The 15,997-nt window shown below is 39.6% G+C and overlaps 1 long non-coding RNA gene across 1 annotated transcript in view; it reads right to left on the minus strand.

Moving 5' to 3' along the window:
* Positions 1-13,124: 13,124 nt before the first annotated feature.
* The window catches only part of LOC103603431, a 12,918-nt gene continuing 10,045 nt past the window's right edge, over positions 13,125-15,997 (minus strand). The window contains exon 2 of the long non-coding RNA XR_551615.1: positions 13,125-13,266. This is a non-coding gene — a long non-coding RNA (uncharacterized LOC103603431). The remainder of the gene's footprint in view (positions 13,267-15,997) is intronic.

Below are 15,997 nucleotides of genomic sequence, written 5' to 3' on the forward strand. Positions count from 1 at the left end.
CTGTAGCAGTGCGCCACCGGGCCGGCCCTAAAAAAAAAAAAAAGAAAAGAAAAAAAAAATTCTACAATGAGCATGTATTACTTTTGTAATACAAAAGTAAAATAAAATGTACAATTTTTTAAATCAAAAAAGTAATATAATAAGGGAAATTTGGAAAATACAGTGGAAACTCACCTATAATCTCATCATCATAATACAATGACAATCATTTATTATAGTCCTTTTCTGTTTTTTCTTTATTTATGTTTTTATCCAGTTCTCATATTAATGCATCTTACACTTTTGCATGTGAATTTCATTTGACATAGTCTTTAAAATGGTGCATAGGTTTCATAATTATCATTTTAAATACTAGTTTACTATTCTAACTGTACCATGTACTCAATCATTCACTAAACAGACAACAGCAAACCCTGGAGAGAGGGACATCTGATTTCCCGAGTTAGTTACCACATCATAACATTCCAAATGTTCAGTTTGTAACAAAAAATTATGAGGCATGCAAGGAAACAAGGAAGTATGGCCCACTGACAGGAAAAAGTAATAGAAACTGTCCCAGAGAAAGCCCAGGCCTTGGATTTACTAGACAAATAATTTAAGTCAGAAGTTGTAAATATGCTCAAAGAGCAAAAGGAAACATGGATAAAGAACTAAAGGAAATCAGGAGAATGTCTCACCACGTAGAGAATAACAACAAGGAGACAGAAATTTTTAAAAAGGAACAGATTAAAAGTTATGGGACTTAAAAGTATAACTGAAATGAAAATTTCATTACAGAGACTGAACAGCAGATTTGAGCAGGCAGAAGAAAGAGCCAGTGAACTTGAAGATAGATCAATCGTGTGAGTCTGAGGATCAGATAAAAAAATGAAGAAAAGTGAACAGAGCGTCAGATACCTGTGGGACACCATCAAGCATAACAACATACACCTAACAGTAGTCCTGGCTGCAGAGAAGACAGGGGAAGGGGCGTAAAGAAGTAATGGCCAAAAATCTCCCAAATTTGATGAAAGCAATGAATATACACATTCACAAAGCTCAAAGAATTCCAAGGGAGATAAACCCCAAAAGATCTGAACCTGGATACATCATAGTCAAAATGACAAAAGCTAATGAGAGAATCTTGAAAGCAGCCATAGAGGAACAACTCATCACACACAAGGGACCCTCAATAATATTGATGCTGAATTGTCATCAGAAACCACACAGGCCAGAAGAGTGATGTCACCAAGATGACAGACTAGGTGATCCTCAGTGTTGCTTCCCCCACCATAAGAGGATCAATTTACAATAATTAGAGCACACGAAACTGCATCCTGAAACTACTGGAACTTGGATGAAGAAGAGGAGAGACCTGCTGAGTCCACAAAGGTGTGGAAGGTTGTGGCAAGTGGGAAGAGGGATCACTCTGATCAGTTCTAGCCACAGCTGCTACCTGGGCTGGCATGACACAATGCATGAAGCAGCTACCTAGAGATGCCAAAGCCACTGAAGCACTTTTTTCATGAAGCTATTTGGAACCTGCAGGGGAGAAGGGTTCCGTGACCTCTGGCAATACACACACACACACACACGCATACATATATCACCTCTGAGTACCCCATCCCATTTCCCAGGCCAGTGTAACTACTCACAAGGTACCCATGTGCCCACACAGGAGGGAGGAATCACTTTGGAGAGCCCCATCTCCCACCTTCAGAACCAGCATACCATGCTGTGTCACCGGGATGATGACACACAAAGAGCCACTGGACCTACTGTCTCAGAGGTGTGAGGAGAGAGTAGGAGGTGGGTGTCCAATTTGCCCAGAGGTCTGTGAGTCTTTGCGGGGAACTTGTACAGGGTCTGCCCCATGGGAAACATTTGTAGTGCTGGGGGGCAGGGGGTTGATCCAGCATGTGTGCATTGGCACACAGCATTGGCAGCTGGTCTGCCTCCCAGTCAGCACAGGCACCACACAGTGGAGACTGGTCAGTGAGATAGAACTACAGGGAGCACAGTTTGCAGGAAAAGCTCAATCTCAGGCCATATTTTCTACATAGTCCGGTCGCTTTTGAATTAGCTTAGGCACAGCATTCAAATTCCAGTACCTACAGGAAATTTTTCCCAATCCCGAATGAATGGCAGGACAGCAAATTATTAATTCTAGTGAAAGGGATAAGTGGCAGTGGTTGCTATTAATCCACCACAGAATGGAAAAAACCCACAAAGTTCTGATATTGAGCAGTAAAGATCTAACAACACCAAAGAACACCCATAAAACCTGGAAGAGGTAGCCATCTTCTCAAATGTGCAGGCATCAACATGAAGACACAAAGATTTAGAATGAACAGAAGTATGACACCAACAAAATAAACCAACGAATTTCCAGCAACAAACCCAGAAGAACAAAGGATTTATGTAATGTCTGACAGGGAATTCATAATGATCCTCTGAAAGACGTTTAGAGAGTCACAAGAAACAGAAAATTAAATATTTGGAAAAAAAATCCAGGAGCAAGACAAGAAACCTGACAAAGGAATAGAAACAATTTAAAGAAATAGAAATTCTCGAGATAAAGAATATATTATCTGAACTGAAAAACTCAATAGAAAGCTCCAACAGCAGACTTGATTAAGCAGAGGAAAGAATTGGTGTGGAAAGAATTGCTGAGCTCAAAGACAGAAAATATGAAATTACTCAGTCAGAGGAGCAAAAAGAAAAAATAGGAAAAAATGAAAAAGAATGCAGCAATTATGGGGTACCTTCGAGCAAAATAACCTCTGCATAATTGGCAAATCCAAAGGAGACAAAAAAGGAAGAGACCTAGAAAGCATATTTTAAGGAAATAATGGCTGAACATTTCCCAAGTATGGAGAAAGATTAACAGCATCCAGGTACAGGAAACTCAGAGGTCACCAATCAAATTCAATTCAAAGAGAAATACCCTAAGACACATCATAATCAAATTATCAGAAACCAAAGACAAAGACAGAATACCAAAAGCAGCAAGGGAAAAGAAACACATTCAACAGAGCCCAAATATGGCTTTCAGCAGATTTCTCATTAGAAGCCCTACTCACCAGGAGAGAGTGGGATAATATATTCAAAGTTCTGTATCTGGCAAAACTAACCTTCAAATATGAAGGAGAAATAAAGTCTTTCCCAGATAAATAAAAGCTAAGGGAATTCATCAACATTAGCTCTGCCGTACAAGAAATGTTGAAGGGCATTCTTCAGTCTGAAAGAAGATGACACTAAAGTGTAAAAAGAAAGCATTTGAAGATATAAAACTAACCAGAAAAGCAAGTACACAGGCAAACTCAGAATACTCCAATGTAAGGGTGGTGAATAAACCACTTATATTCTTAGTATGAAGACTAAAGGACAAACCTAATAAGATAATAACAAACATAACAACTGTATAAGAGATAGACAATATTAAAAGGTATAACTTGAGGAGAATTGTGGGAAGATGGCAGACTAGAGAAACCTGGCATGCACTTCTACCAGAGAAGGCCAGAACACACCCACTGCTACCAGTGCTGCATTCGCCAATGACACTGTCAGGACCCAGGACCATCGCCCACCTTCCCACTGTGAGTTTCACCCCACGCCATGCTGCTTTTGCCCGCAGTGCAGCTCCAGCTGCTGTTGTTGCCAGTAGCCATCCAAACAGACCCTACTATAAAAAAGAATATAAATAAGTAAATAAACAAACCAGCACTACAGCTCTGACCATGCCAGCTGAGCCCAGGATCCCTGCCCACACTGCTGCTCCAGTCAGCCCAGCCATACATGGGACCTCTGCTGCAGCCACTTGCAGTGCAGTGGCCTCCACTAGTGGCTGTCTACACCACTGCACCACCCAGACCAGCCACACATGGGACCCCTGCCCAAGCTACCTTAACAGCCAGCTCAGCTACTTGCAGTTCCCCCTGCATAGTTGTTTGCAGTGTGACTGCTGCTCACACCAGCCAGACCAGCTGGGGGTGGGACTCCCTGCTAGCACTGAAGCAGTAGCCACCTCCTCTGAGGGTAGAACCCCCTGCTGCCTCCACCAGCAGTGCACTGGCTATTGCCAGTGGCCCATGCTGCTGCACCAGCCAGACCAACCATTCATGGGAGCTCCATCTAAGCCACCTCACCAGCCAACCCTGCTACATGTGGGACCCTCACCGTAGTCACGTGCAGTATGGCTGCTGCCACCATAGCCATCACACCAGCTGGATCAACTGGGCATGGAATCCCCACTCACACCATCACATCAGCCAGACCAGAAGTGGGTGGGATGCCCTGCCAATGCTGAAGCAGTCGCCAGCCCAGCTGGGTACAGGACCCTGGCTGCTATCACCTGCAACACTCTTTCTGCCATAGCCACTGCCAGCAGCCACACACACCACTACATCCACTGCTGCACCAGACTGGATAAGGGCAGGACCCACCACTGCCACCACACATTGACACAAGAAAGGTCACAGAGACATAAGAAAGAGGTAAGCCAGCACAGATCCACACCCCAGTCATACAACACACAAGGGGAATTTCACCCCATGTGCAATGAGCGCAACTGCCTTCACCCAGGGAGTCACACACAGAGAACTTGTAGAATACAGAAACCTAGGATAACAAAATAGTGTACAGAAGAAAATTCTCAGCCACCATTAACCCATCCCCCAGCCAAGGGAAACAAGGACCCAGGAGAAGCCTTGGCCTATAGAAACAAGGAAAGAGAAACTTTGCCCAGGGTCACTCATTCAAGCTGAGGAGATCCAGTATATCATGTTGCATCCATCAAGGTCACAAGAGAAGCCAACAAGTCCATGTAGGGTCACTCACACCAGCCAAAGAGAAACAAGGAATTCAGGCACTATGCTTAACACCTCAAGAGCTAGCCCACATCCTCAATGTCCCAACTAACCTCAGCAAGAAATCACTAAGTGCCCCAGTGGCTACACCATGAATGCACTCAGACACAATTCTGATGTTGAATATGGCAGAAGTAACCACACGGAGACTACACTACTGAGTCTACATAGAACCAATACTAATACTCCATACTCAATGATCAATATAAAACACATCAAATTCCAGTCAAGATGGCAGAATAGATAGCCCCTAGCATCACTCTCTCCCACTAATCAACCAATTCACAACTATAAAAAAGCAAAAGCAGGGCCGGCCCGGTGGCGCACTGGAGAGTGCGCCACTTGGGAGCGCGGTGGCGCTCCCGCCGAGGGTTCGGATCCCATGTGGAGACCGGTTCCTGCTCACTGGCTGAGCGCAGTGCAGGCGCAACACCGAGGGTTGCGATCCCGTTGCCGGTCCCCGGTACGGGCACGACACCGAGGGTTGTGATCCCGTTACCGGTCAGTAAAAAAAGACAAAAAGGGGGGGAAAAAAAAAAAAGCAAAAGCAGCCAAGCTGGGGCTGCTAGAGCTCAGGGGGAGAGAATGAGAGTCCTACAGAGTGCATGAAGGCAGGAGAAGCCAAATTGAGAGAAAGAAAAACCCATTCTTACCATTTTGTGCCACTGCCGCTTTAAGGCTGGAGCTGCTGAGCACTCTGAGCAGGAGCCGGCAAAAGCTGCAGCTGTGCCCTTTGGATGGAGTTGCTTGGAGGCAGCAGGGGAGAAGAGGGCCTTGTTGGCCCCCAGGACAGCAAGACCACTAATAGGGTTCCCATAGACCCATGCAGAAGTGAGGAGCCAGAACAGCTGTAAAAGGGGAGCCATTCAGAGGCCAGTGAGTCATCGCAAGGGACCAGCACATGGCCTGTCCCATGGGAAGTGTTTGCAGCATGGGCAGTTGGGGAGATGGGGCCACCAGGGGAACACTGGGTCACAGCAATGACAGCTGATCTGCCCCTCAATCAGCATAGGACCACTCAGAGGAGACTGGTCAGGGATATAGAATTGCATGGGGTGCAGTTTGATAAAAAGACTCAGGCCCAGATCAGTTTCTACACAATCCAGGTGCACTGGGTCTCTGGAGAGCCCAAAGTACCTATAAATTCAACCATTTAAACTTGAGCTGCACAAAAAGCCTTCCCTAGGGAAGCAGCAGCAAAGTAGCAATTTACCTAAACCACAGAGCTCAAGTACTGGTCCTCACAGGAAGTTCCCCCATTTTAGAAATAAGCAAAGCACAAAAATGAGTTCTGGCCTTGGCACACTGCCAGCACCTCAGGGTCTTCCCAGGGACCTGAGGCATGTAGCCAGGGACTGTAGCCCCCGCCTACAACGAGATACACTGCCAGTACCTCAGGGGCCACCCAGAGTCCAGAGGAATGGAGCTGGAGACTGGGAACCCCTCCCACACCTAGGCATACCACCAGTGCCTCAGGGCCCACCTGGGGACCTGAGGATGGAGCCAGGGACTGGACACCCTCCCACAACCAGGCACACTGCCAGTGCCTCAGGGGGTGCCCCAGATCCAGAGGCATGGAGCTGAGGATGGGGCACCCCTCCCACATCCACGCACACCACCAGTGCCTCGGGGCCTGCCCAGGGACCTGAGGCATGGAGAAGGGGACCAGGCCTCCGTCCCACAACCAGGTACACCACCAGCACCCAGGAGTACGCCAAAAACATCACCTTCATGTGGGTGGCCCACCACAATAACCATGGCTGCTGCGAAAGCGGGTAGATGTTATAACCACCACACAGATGGTCTGCCAGCCACTGGAGTGCATTGACACAAGGAAAGTCACCAGCAGAGACCAAAGAAAAGAAGAGGATGTCTCTCTCCACAAAGCCCATTCCAGAGTGACAAAAGAAGCATCTGCTCTATGATAATATTGGGGGACCTGAACACACCTCTCAGCATTGGACAGATCATCTAGGCAACAAATCAACAGAGTAAGCATTACTTTTTCAGAAGGAGAGAAGAAATCTAGGGGAATTAGAAGGGGGAAGGAGAGGGGGCTGGGGAGAGATTGGACAAGGAGCATAAAGAATAAGTACAATTTGTAACAATATATATGCTAGTAATATTGATTTGATCAACATATCTTAATGTTGAACCCCAAAATATGTATAATCAATTATGACTCAATAAAAATTTAAATATACATATACAAATATAAAACACATCTACAGGAGAAAATCTCTATCCTCAAGGCCTACTTCAGAGCAATGAAGAAGTAACTGCTCAACCAGATGACTACATATCAACGTAGAGAGACTAGAAATATAAAAAACCAGGAAATATGACACAACCAAAGGAATACAATTCTCAACTACCAGACCCTAAATGGCAGGAAACCCTTGAAATTTCTGAAAAGGAATTTTGAGTAACAATCTTAAACAAACTCATTGACATACAAAGAGACTTAGACAACACAATGAAATGAGAAAAACCATCCAAGACATGAAGGGGGAAATTTACAAAGAGATAAATCCTTAAAAAAGAATGTAGCAGAACTCCTGGAACTGAAAGACTCATTCAATGAAATAAAAACTACAATTGAGAGTGTAAGCAGCAGGCCAGAGCAAACAGAAGAAAGAATTTCTGATCTCGAATATAGCCTTTTTGAAATAACCCAAAAAGACAGGGGAAAAAAGATAATTGGAAAAAAAAAAAGACTTAAGAGAGCAAGCAGACCACTTTAAGTGCACAAACATTAAAGTCATGGGTGTTCCAGAGGGGGAGGAGAAAGGAAAAGTCACTGAAAACATATTCAGTGAAATAATAGTGGAAAACTTTCCAGGTATTGGTAAAGATATGGACTTCCAGATCCAACAGGCTCAAAGGTCTCCAAACAGATTCAGTCCAAAAAGGTCCTCTCTGTGACACACTGTAGTCAGACTGTCAAAAGTCAAAGACAAAAAGAGAATCCTAAAAACAGCAAGAGAAAAGCATCAAGTCACTTATAAGGGAATCTCCATCAGAATAACAGCAGACTTCTCAACAGAAACTATAGGCCAGAAGAGATTGGGATGATATATTCAAAGTACTAAAAGAAAACAACTGCCAGCCAGGAATACTATGCCCAGCAAGGCTATCCTTCAGAAATGAAGGGGAAAGAGTGTATTTCCTAGACAAACAAAAGCTGCAGGAGTTCACCATCACACAACCAGCTCTACAAGAGCTGAACTTGGAACACAAAAAACAATAATCACCAATATGAATATACAAGAAAGAACAAACCCAACTCGTAGAGCAGATATGCAAATGAGAAAGAGAAAGAAACTATACCATACCACCTCAAAAATTATTGAAAACAAAGACAAACAATAAAAGAGAAAGGAACAAAAGATATTTAAATCAGCCATAGGAAAAACAATTAGATGACAAGAGTAAAACAGTACCTCCCAATAACAACCCTAAATGTAAATGGATTAAATTCTCCACTCAAAAGACACAGACTGATTGTATTAAAAAGTAAGACCCAACTATATAATGTCTTCGAGACACTCACCTCACCCATAAAGACACACAGATGAATAGTGAAGGGATGGAAAAAGATATACCACATAAATGGAAACCAAAAATGCGCATTCTTAGATAAAATAGACTTTAAACCAAACCCATAATTACAGACAAAGAAGGCCATTGTATAATGATAAAGGGAACTATTCAGCAAGAAGACATAACAACCATAAATCTATATACACCCAACGCCAGAGAACCCAGATATATAAAGCAAACACTATTAGACTTAAAGGAAAAGATAGATCCCAATATGAAAATAGTTGGTGACCTGAATACACCTCTGTCAGCATTGGACAGATCATCTAGGCAACAAATCAACAGAGAAACACAGGATTTAAACCACACTTTAGACCAATTGGACTTGGCAGAAATCTACAGAAGATTTCATCCCACAACTACAGAATACACCTTCTTCTAATCAGCACATGGAACATTTTCCAGGATAGCCCAAATGTTACATCACAAATCAAGTCTCAACAAATTTTTAAAAATTGAAATTATTTAAAATGTCTTTTCAGACCACAATGGATTAAAACTAGAAATTAATAACAAACAAAACTCTGGAAACTATACAAACACATGGAAATTAAACAACATGCTCCTGCATGGCCCCTCGGTCCAAGAAGAAATTAAACAGGAAATCAAAAAATGTTTTGACACTAATGAAGATGAAGACATATCATACCAAAACCTGTGGGATATTGCAAAAGCAGTACAAAGAGGGAAGTTTATTGCAATAAGTGCTTACATCAAAAGAATAAAAAGATTTCAAATAAATAACCTTATGCTATACCTCAACTAGAAAAACAAGAACAATCCAATACCAAAATTAGTAGATGGAAGGAAATCATTAAGATCAGAGCAGAACTAAATGAAATATAGACCCAAAAAATGATACAGAAGATCAATGGAATGAAAAGTTGTTTTTTGAGAAGATAAAATAGACAAATCATTGGCAAGGCTAACTAAAAAAAAGAAGAGAGAAGACTCAAATAACAAAAATCAGAAATGAAAGAAGAGACATTACAACTGATACCACAGAAATATAAAGACTCATTAGAGACTATTATAAACACTGCACACCAACAAATTTGTAAACCTGGAAGAAATGGATAAATTTCTGGACACATACAAGTTACCAGACTGAACCAAGAAAACATAGAAAACCTAAACAGACCAATAACAAGCAATGAGATTGAAGGAGTAATCAGAAGTCTCCCAACAGAGAAAAGCCCAGGACTGGATAGCTTTAATGTTGAATTCTACCAAACATTTAAAGAGGAATTAACATGAATTCTCACCAAACTATTCCAAAAATTTGAAATACAAGCCATTCTCCCAAATTCATTCTATGAGGCCAGTATCTCCTTGATACCAAAACCAGACAAAGGTACAACAAAAAAAGAATATTACAGGGCAGTATCTTTGATAAACATGGATGCAAAAATCCTCAACAAAATATTAGCAATCGGAATACAGCAACACATCAAAAAAATTGTACACCATGATCAGGTGGGATTTATCCCAGAGTTGCATGGATGGTCAACATATGCAAGTCAATAAATGTCATATACCACATCAGCAAAATCAAGGACAAAAAGCATACGATTATCTCAATAGATGCAGAAAAAGCATTTGATAATATTCAACATCCCTTCATGATAGATAAAGGCTCTCAGCAAATTAGGTATAGAAGTTAAGTATCTCAATACAATAAAAGCCATATATGACAAGCCCACTGCCACTATCATCCTGAATGGGGAAAAGCTGAAAACTTTCCCCTTAAGGACGGGAACAAGACAAGGAGGCCCACTATCACAACTCCTATTTAACAGTGTTGGAAGAAATAGCAAGAGCAATCAGGCAAGAGAAGGAAATAAAGGGCATCTACATTGGAAAAGATGAAGTTAAACTGTCCCCATTTGCAGTTGACATGATCCTACATGTAGAAAAACCTAAAAACTCTACCAAAAAACTCTTAGAGCTGATAAACGTTTTCAGTACAGTTGCAAGATATAAAATCAACATGCAAAAATCAGTAGCGTTTTTATACTACAATAACAAACTAGCAGAAAAAGAAATCAAGGGCCGAGCCCGTGGCGCACTTGGTAGAGTGCGGCACTGGGAGTGCAGCGGCGCTCCCGCCGCAGTTTCGGATCCTACATAGGGATGGCCGGTTCGCTCACTGGCTGAGCACGGTGTGGCTGGTCTCGACAAAAAAAAAAAAAAAAAAAAAAAAGAAATCGAAAAAGCAAGCACATTAAAAATAATCTCACACACACACAAAAGAAATACCTAGGCATCAATTTCCCCCAAACAATCTACAGGTTCAATACGATCCTCATCATACATACCAATGACATTCTTCACAGAAATAGAAAAAACAATCCCAACATTCACATGGAACAACAGAAGACCCCAAAAAGGCAAAGCAATCCTGAGCAAAATAAATAAATAAATAGACAGACAGATAGATAGATAGATAAATAAATAAATAAATAAAGCTGGAGGCATAACACTCCCTGACTTCAAAGTATACTGCAAAGCTATAGTAACCAAAACAGCATGGTACTGGCATAAAAACAGACACTGAGACCAATGGAACAGGATAGAGAACATAGAAATCAACCAAAATACTTACAGCCAACTGATCTTTGATAAAGATAACAAGAACATACACTGGGGGAAAGACTGCCTCTTCAATAAATGGTGCTGGGAACACTAGAAATCCATCTGTAGAAAAATGAAACTATACGTATACCTCATGCTATATACCAAAAATCAACTCCAAATCTATTAAATATTTAAATATAAGACCTGATATTATCAAACTCTTAAAAGAAAACATAAGGGAAATACTTCAGGATATATGACTGAGCAAAGACTTTATGAATAAGACCCCAAAAGCACAGGCAACAAAAGAAAACATATACAAATGGGATTATATCACATTAAAAAGCTTCTGCACAGCAAAAGAAACAATTAACAGAGTAAAAAGACAACCTAAAGAATGGGAGAAAATGTTTGATACTATGCATCTGAGAAGGGATTAATATCCAGAATATACAAAGAAGTCAAACAACTCAACAGTAAGAAAACAAGTAACCCAATTAAAAAATTGTCAAAGGAGCTGCATAGACATTTCTCATATGAAGAGATACAAATGGCCAATGGACACATGAAAAAATGTTCAACACCACTCAGCATCAGGGAAATGCAAATCAAAACCACACTGAGATATCATCTCACCCCAGTTAGACTAGCTATTATCAAAAAGACAGAGAATAACAAATGCTAGCAAGGATGCAGAGAAAGGGGATCCCTCCTACACTGCTGGTGGAACTGTAAATTAGTGTAGCCATTAAGGAAAGCAGTATGGAGGTTTCTCAACTCTAGACAGAACGGCCATTCAATCCATCAATTCCACTGCTGGGTATATACCCAAATAATTGGAAGTAATTATGTAGAAGGAATACCTGCACTCCCATGTTTATTGCAGCTCTATTTACAATAACCAAGAGTTGGAATCAACCTGAATGTCCATTGATAGATGACTGGATAAGGAAAATGTGGTATATACACTCAAAGGAATACTACTAATCCATAACAAAGGATGAAATTCTGCCATTTGCAGCAACATGGGTGAACTTAGGGAAAATTATGTTAAGTGAAATAAGCCAGGCACGGAACACAGAAAGAGAAATACCACATGTCCTACTCATAAGTTGGAGCTAAAGTAAAGAAAGAAAAGAAAGTAAGAAAGAAACAGTCACAATCATACACTGAAATAAAAAAAAAGAGAGAACAGAACTGTGGTTATTAGAGGTGAGAAAGGGGGAGGAGGTGGTGGGTTAGTAAGAAATTAGTTAAGGATCACAAAGATTAATTATGTTTGGTAAATATGAGTATACTAATTATTTGGTTTGATCACCACTTTTTGTAAACATGTAATAATATTTAATTCTGTACCCACAAATATATATAATTAATTATCTTTCAATTAAAAATAAATTAGTAAATAAATTTATAGTTAAAAAAATGTAACTTGAAAACAACAAAATGTGAAAAAGTTCGGGGGCACGATGTCAAAGTGTTGAGTTGTTTTTTTTTCTTTTTTCTTAACTATTAAGGTTTTTATTAGTTTAAAATAATCTTATAACTATGGCTTGTTTTTTGTAAGCTTTATGGTATCCATACACAGAAACCTGTAATAGACATACTAAAAATAGTGAGAAATCAAAATAGATCACTAGAGAAAAATCACTTAAGTACAAAGTAAAACAGTAAGACTGGAAAAAATGAAAAAAGAATGTATAAAACAACGAGAAAAAAATATATAACAAAACGGCACTAACAAGTCTCTATATATCAATAATAACTAAATGCAAGTGGGTTAAATTTCCCAATTAAAAGACACAGAGTGGCTGAATGGATTATAAAATAAAAATCAACAATATCCTGCCTACAAAAATCTCACGTTACCTATGAAGACACAGATCAACTGAAAGTGAATGGATGCAAAATGTATTTCATGAGAATGAGAATTAAAAAAGAGGAGTAGCGAGCCCAAACAAAATAAAATGAATATATCAATAAAAAACTTGCATTCTTGTGTTCATTGCAACACTACTCACAATAGCCAAGAGGTGGAATCAACCTAAATGTCCATCAGCTGATGAATGGATTTATTTATTCATTCATTCATTTTACTGACAGAGAGACTATGCCTTTATTTTCGAACAGAAAGTTTACAGAATACAAAGTGAGCCTGCAAGATGGATACGCATTCTCCAAAGGCTTGTCTGGCCGGATGGGAAGGAAAACCAGAGCAACATCAGGAACACAAAGGAGGCTGAAAGAGAGAGACAAACATATCAGATCATAACAGGTCTCACACTCAAGATCCTGCAAACACAGATGGGAGATTTCCTGACTCAGGGTTATGTTCTTGGGCCTCAAAGGTGAGGAAAAAAATCAAAGATACTGTGTTTATTTATATACTTCGCTGGCATTATAAACTGTGACATGTACATTTCTCAGAGCATAAAGAACAGCCTATGTCAGCACAGGAGCACACACCTATGGGTTACTCTCAGACTTTCGTGTTTGTTAGGAGACCCCATAAGCCCCTGGGTCCTTTTGAATCTGTAGGTTTACTTGGAGTTAAACATGCCTGAGTTTGAGCCAGAGCTCCCTCCAACATGAGTTACCTTTAAACCTCAGTTTTTCTTGTCTATACAACGTGAGGAATATTAGGAAGTACTTCATAGGATTATTGTGGGGTAAGATAGGAGATGCCTGTTCAGTGATGAACTGAGGGCCCAGCCTGTAGTAGATGCTCAAGAGATGGGAGCAATGATAATGTATTACAGAAACTGTAAGTGAAAAACAGAGCACAATGCTATACAAAGCTCTTCTCTCATCGGGTTTATTAGGTGTATTTATGTATGTCTAGACCCAGAAGAAAGTCCAGCTGGGGTTAAAGGTACAGAATAAGTAAACTTCCCAAGCCCATCAGGGACTTGGCCGATCTAACCCATTTTTCATGAGACTTGCCTCACTTTGAATTAACCAAGGCAGTGCTGTTCTGTTCAATTCCAGAAACAATCTTTAGCCCTTCGCCTTCCTCTCAAACCTCACCACTCTCTTCAATATGGAATACTGAAATGGATTTTAAACACATGTAATATATATACACAACAGAATACTATTCAGCTTTTTAAAAAATGAAATCCTGTCATTTGCAGCAACGTGAATGGAACAGGAGACCATCTTTTTAAGTGAAGTAAGCCAGGCACACAGAAAGACAAATACCACATGATCTCACTCATATGAGAAATTTTTTTTTAAAAAAGTGGTTCTCATAGAACTAGAGAGTTGAATAATGGTTACTAGAGGCTGGGAAGAGCAGAGGAGATTGGGGGGTCGGGGGAGAGGAAGTGGTGTGTTAACTGGTACAAAGCTACAGTTATATAGAATAAGTTCTGGTGTTCTAGGCTGACTAGAGGTAATACTATTATACTGTGTATTTTTAAATAGCTAGAAAAGAGGATCTTGACCACAATCATCACAAAGAGAAGATAAATGTTCAGGGGATGGATATGTTATCTACCCTAAATGAATCATTGTACAATATATGTCTGTACTGAAACAACACACTGTATACCACAAATGTGTACAATTAAATTTGAAAATAAAATATAAAAAGAGAAAAGAAACCACAGGGGGCAGAAGGCAATGGAATCCCATATTCAAAGTGCTGAACAAAAAAGTGTCAATGAAGAATTCTATATCCAGGAAAATTATCCTTCAAAAATGAAGGTAAAATAAAGACATTCCCAGAAAAAAACAAAAACAAAAACAAAAACAGAGAATTCACCACTGCAGACCTATCTTACAAGAAATATTAAAGAAGAGTTCTTCAGGCTGAAATTAAAGGACGCTAGACAGTAACTCAAATCACACGAAGAAATAAAGATCAGTGGTAGAAATAACTACATAGATAAATATAAAATATAGTACTTTTGTTTGTGACAGATACTTTTCTCCTACCTAATTTAGAAGAAAGCTGAAAAATCAATAATTATAGAACATGTTGATGGGCTCATAATGTAAAAATACATAATTCACATGACATTATTAGCCCCAAAGAGGGGGGAAGGGAATACAGCTATATTTGAACAACATTTTTGTCTATGATTGAAATTAAGCTGGTTTTAAAAGTAGATGATTTTAAGTGAAGATGTTAATTGTAATTTTCAGGGTAACCACTAAAGAAATAATTCAAATTATACTAAAGAAATAAAAGAATTAAAATGGTACACTAGAAAATATGTAACACAAAAGAATGCAGTGATGAAGGAATAGAAGATCAAAAAACACATAGCACATATAGAAAGCAAAAAGCAAAATGGCAGACATAAATTCTAACTTATCAGGAATTATGTTAAATGCAAATGAATCGATCCAGTGAGAAAGGATTGTTCGAATGGATTTTTAAAAGATCCAATAATATGTTGTTCATAGGATACATACTTCAGACCCAAAGATACAAATAAACTGAAAGTAAAAGAAGGATGGGAAAAAATATATCATGTAAACAGCAAGCATAAGAGCTGGAATGGCTAAACTAATATCAGACAAAATATGTTTTTAAAAAAATGTTTGCAGAGATAATGATAAACATATATGCACCTAACAACAGAGCCAAAAATATATGAAGCAAAAACAGAATCAAAGGAGAAATAAACAATTTGACAATAACTATTGGAGGCTTTAATACTCACTTTTGATAGTGGATAGAATAACGAGGTAGAAGATTAACAAGAAAATAGAAGAATTAAGCAACACTAATAAACAACTAGACCTAATACACAACTTATGAAACACACATTCTTTTCAAATGCACATACAACATTACAGAGGTTAAACCATATGTTAGGCCATAAAACAAGCCTCAATAAACTTAAAGGACTGAAATCATACAATGTATGTTCTCTGACCAGAATAGAATAAAATTAGAAATCAGTGACAGAAGGAAATTTGGGAAATTCAAAAATGTGTGGAAATTAGACAACAATCTC

This window comes from Galeopterus variegatus, unplaced genomic scaffold (assembly GCF_000696425.1).
Source record: "Galeopterus variegatus unplaced genomic scaffold, G_variegatus-3.0.2 Scaffold4604, whole genome shotgun sequence".
Lineage (NCBI taxonomy): Eukaryota > Metazoa > Chordata > Mammalia > Dermoptera > Cynocephalidae > Galeopterus > Galeopterus variegatus.